This window comes from Pieris brassicae, unplaced genomic scaffold, assembly GCF_905147105.1.
Source record: "Pieris brassicae unplaced genomic scaffold, ilPieBrab1.1, whole genome shotgun sequence".
NCBI classification, from domain to species: domain Eukaryota; kingdom Metazoa; phylum Arthropoda; class Insecta; order Lepidoptera; family Pieridae; genus Pieris; species Pieris brassicae.
In genome coordinates, this window is record NW_025576241.1 from 20,001 (window position 1) to 25,000 (window position 5,000).

Sequence of the window (5,000 nt, forward strand, 5' to 3'; positions counted from 1 at the left end):
CATACATACATATTATTAATAAATATAATTGTTTTTTTTGTTTTTTCTTTTCTTCAAATAAACCCACATTGCCATTTCTCTGAGCGTGTGCTGCGAGCTTCAACGAGAAACATTCGGCGCGAAACTGTCGAGCGGCCGGCCGTCGCGCGCCGCACCTGTACGAGAAACATTTTCCTCTGACGTTGCATCGGAATAATTATTATAATTCATTATTATACATACATACATACATACATACATACATACATATTATTAATAAATTAATTGTTTTTTTTTTCTTCAAATAAACCCACATTGCCATTTCTCTGAGCGTGTGCTGCGAGCTTCAACGAGAAACATTCGGCGCGAAACTGTCGAGCGGCCGGCCGTCGCGCGCCGCACCTGTACGAGAAACATTTTCCTCTGACGTTGCATCGGAATAATTATTATAATTCATTATTATACATACATACATACATACATATTATTAATAAATATAATTGTTTTTTTTGTTTTTTCTTTTCTTCAAATAAACCCACATTGCCATTTCTCTGAGCGTGTGCTGCGAGCTTCAACGAGAAACATTCGGCGCGAAACTGTCGAGCGGCCGGCCGTCGCGCGCCGCACCTGTACGAGAAACATTTTCCTCTGACGTTGCATCGGAATAATTATTATAATTCATTATTATACATACATACATACATACATACATACATATTATTAATAAATTAATTGTTTTTTTTTTTTTTTTTTTTTTCTTCAAATAAACCCACATTGCCATTTCTCTGAGCGTGTGCTGCGAGCTTCAACGAGAAACATTCGGCGCGAAACTGTCGAGCGGCCGGCCGTCGCGCGCCGCACCTGTACGAGAAACATTTTCCTCTGACGTTGCATCGGAATAATTATTATAATTCATTATTATACATACATACATACATACATACATACATACATACATATTATTAATAAATATAATTGTTTTTTTTGTTTTTTCTTTTCTTCAAATAAACCCACATTGCCATTTCTCTGAGCGTGTGCTGCGAGCTTCAACGAGAAACATTCGGCGCGAAACTGTCGAGCGGCCGGCCGTCGCGCGCCGCACCTGTACGAGAAACATTTTCCTCTGACGTTGCATCGGAATAATTATTATAATTCATTATTATACATACATACATACATACATACATACATACATATTATTAATAAATTAATTGTTTTTTTTTTCTTCAAATAAACCCACATTGCCATTTCTCTGAGCGTGTGCTGCGAGCTTCAACGAGAAACATATCTATCAATACAAATGTCTATGCAAAAAAAAGAAAACAAACAAAATCATATCAGTCAATAAAATAAATAATAATATTTTTTTACTACTACTACTAGTACTACTACGTGCTACTACTGCACGCCAATACACATACATAATAAAATGAAAAATCGTCTCTCTCTCGCTCGCTCTACGAGAAACATTCGACGTCCGCTCCAATGCCGACGCGGACTATTGCTCTCGGTATAGATGTGGAGCGAAACAGTCGTGCGCACAGCGTCGACTCGTTCTCGTTGCCGCGCGTCGTTCGTCTATATAATAGACACGAACGACGGACGAGAGAGAATGTGTTCTTGTTTTTGTTTTTGTGTTTGTGCGAAGTGTGAGAATATTATATACATATATTCGCGCATGGATGATATAGATATGGGTATGGATTTTCGGAGGAAATTATATCAAATTCGTATTTCGAATGCGAGACCGCCGAGATCTTTCCCAGCTCTCTCTCTCTCTGTGTGTGTGGTGTATAGTACATTTTATATATCTCTCTTGTGTCAACACAAAATAACAAAGAATATACATACTACTCCTCCTCATATTTTATATAATATAATATAAAATTATATTATAGCACCGCGTTCGCAGACCGTATGGTGATGTTACCAATCGACCAAGATTTGGGACCGTCTCCCCCGGTGTTATCTGTGATGTTAAAAGAATACGCTTCTAGGCACACCTCAACGCAGGGCGCCTAGCGTGTTCGACACGTGCGCGGTCGCCACGGCGACCGTATATGGAAAGAATGTATAAAAGAGGACGCACACGCGCCCATCGTCGAAACGGTGTGCGCAGCGTCGTGTTGGAATTTATCCCTCAAGCTCCGGGCGTTGATCGTATCTAGTGCGAATCATGCGTGTGTGTGCGCATGTAATTGCCAGCCGAGTTTTAATATGTTTACAATAACGTATTGAATAAAAATTGAGAAGTTGCGTTTAGATGAATGTTCAATTTTCAAATTGTCACAACATCGATTCCCGCCCGCGGGGTCGTGTTCGTTGCAGTTTTATGTCCCTCACAGTGGTCGAGCATCGTTGTACATCACCTCGTTGCGAGATCGTGACGGGACGGCCGCTCGTAGACCGGTCAAAGTTAGTCTATCGATATGAAGCGCGAACGTCGCGTCGCGTGCAAATTCGACGCGTTACGTTCACGCGTGTCGAGAAGGCGCGCGCGCAAGCGCGCGCCCCTCGACGCCGCCGAGCCAGCGGCTCGCCGAAGCCGCGTGACCGCGGTGTAGGCGTGTCGTTTGCGTAAGCAGCTCCCTGGTTGATCCTGCCAGTAGTTATATGCTTGTCTCAAAGATTAAGCCATGCATGTCTCAGTGCAAGCCGTATTAAGGCGATACCGCGAATGGCTCAATATATCAGTTTTGGTTCCTTAGATCTTACTCAGTTACTTGGATAACTGTGGTAATTCTAGAGCTAATACATGCAATCAGAACTCTGACCAGTGATGGGATGAGTGCTTTTATTAGATCAAAACCAATCGGCGGAGGGCCATGCGTCCGAAGTCGTTAATTTTGATGAATCTGGATAACTTTTGCCGATCGCACGGTCCAGTACCGGCGACGCATCTTTCAAATGTCTGCCTTATCAACTTTCGATGGTAGTTTCTGCGACTACCATGGTTGTCACGGGTAACGGGGAATCAGGGTTCGATTCCGGAGAGGGAGCCTGAGAAACGGCTACCACATCCAAGGAAGGCAGCAGGCGCGCAAATTACCCACTCCCGGCACGGGGAGGTAGTGACGAAAAATAACGATACGGGACTCTTACGAGGCCTCGTAATCGGAATGAGTACACTTTAAATATTTTAACGAGGAACAATTGGAGGGCAAGTCTGGTGCCAGCAGCCGCGGTAATTCCAGCTCCAATAGCGTATACTAAAATTGTTGCGGTTAAAAAGCTCGTAGTTGCATTTGTGCGCCGCGCTGTCGGTGCACCGCATCCGCGGTGATACTGACACGTCTGCGGAGCATATCGTCGGTGAGCCGGCGGTAAAACGCCGGTTCAATATCAAAATCCTATCGCGGTGCTCTTCGGTGAGTGTCGAGGTGGGCCGACAATTTTACTTTGAACAAATTAGAGTGCTCAAAGCGGGCTCAAAATGCCGCTTGAATATTTCGTGCATGGAATAATAGAATATGATCTCGGTTCTATTTTGTTGGTTTTCAGAACTCCGAGGTAATGATTAATAGGGATAACTGGGGGCATTCGTATTGCGACGTTAGAGGTGAAATTCTTGGATCGTCGCAAGACGAACATCAGCGAAAGCATTTGCCAAAGGTGTTTTCATCAATCAAGAACGAAAGTTAGAGGTTCGAAGGCGATTAGATACCGCCCTAGTTCTAACCGTAAATATGTCATCTAGCGATCCGCCGACGTTACTACAATGGCTCGGCGGGCAGCTTCCGGGAAACCAAAGATTTTGGACTCCGGGGGGAGTATGGTTGCAAAGCTGAAACTTAAAGGAATTGACGGAAGGGCACCACCAGGAGTGGAGCCTGCGGCTTAATTTGACTCAACACGGGAAATCTCACCAGGCCCGGACACCGGAAGGATTGACAGATTAACAGCTCTTTCTTGATTCGGTGGGTGGTGGTGCATGGCCGTTCTTAGTTGGTGGAGCGATTTGTCTGGTTAATTCCGGTAACGAACGAGACTCTAGCCTGCTAAATAGGCGTCGTCATTCAAGGTGTGCGCGACTCTCGGGGAGCGCAACTCACTGGCGACGTATTAAAATTCTTCTTAGAGGGACCGGCGGCTTCGAGCCGCACGAGATTGAGCAATAACAGGTCTGTGATGCCCTTAGATGTCCTGGGCCGCACGCGCGCTACACTGAAGGAATCAACATGTTCTCCCTGGCCTAGAGGCCCGGGCAACCCGTTGAAACTCCTTCGTGCTGGGGATTGGGGTTTGCAATTATCCCCCATAAACGAGGAATTCCTAGTAAGCGCGAGTCATAAGCTCGCGTTGATTACGTCCCTGCCCTTTGTACACACCGCCCGTCGCTACTACCGATTGAATGATTTAGTGAGGTCTTCGGACCGACACGCGGTGGCCTCACGGCCGTCGGCGTTGCTGGGAAGTTGACCAAACTTGATCATTTAGAGGAAGTAAAAGTCGTAACAAGGTTTCCGTAGGGGAACCTGCGGAAGGATCATTAACGTTGGTTTTTTCTTTTTGTTTTGTTGTTGTCAAAGACTCGCAAAAAAAGAAAAAAATACAAAAACACGTGAATGATACGAATCAAAATCGAATCCGAGACGGTTGACTCTCTCTCGTCGATTCGCGACGTGTGCGTTGCGACACGCTTTGATTAGCGTTCGCTATCGCCTATTGATACTTTGAAATAATATTTTATAATTTTTGTGTACAACCACGCAAATAAAAGAGATTTTCTTTCTTTTCATTTGTCGTACACGTTAATGATAAGTATTATTTTCAAATTTTTTTGTTTAATTTTTTCGCACCTTTTATATTTTCTCATACAAAAACACACACAAAAACAAAACGATTACCCTGAACGGTGGATCACTTGGCTCGCGGGTCGATGAAGAACGCAGTTAACTGCGCGTCATAGTGTGAACTGCAGGACACATTTGAACATCGACATTTCGAACGCACATTGCGGTCCGTGGAGAAATATCCAGGACCACTCCTGTCTGAGGGCCGGCTGCATAAAAACAAAAAGC

At 44.5% G+C, this 5,000-nt stretch overlaps 2 non-coding genes across 2 annotated transcripts; both read left to right on the forward strand.

Moving 5' to 3' along the window:
* Positions 1-2,565: 2,565 nt before the first annotated feature.
* LOC123719876 lies at positions 2,566-4,471 on the forward strand. Its single transcript, XR_006755975.1, has one exon. It is a non-coding gene; the product is annotated as a small subunit ribosomal RNA (ribosomal RNA).
* Positions 4,472-4,823: 352 nt separating this feature from the next.
* LOC123719883 lies at positions 4,824-4,980 on the forward strand. Its single transcript, XR_006755979.1, has one exon. It is a non-coding gene; the product is annotated as a 5.8S ribosomal RNA (ribosomal RNA).
* The last annotated feature ends 20 nt before the right edge of the window (positions 4,981-5,000 follow it).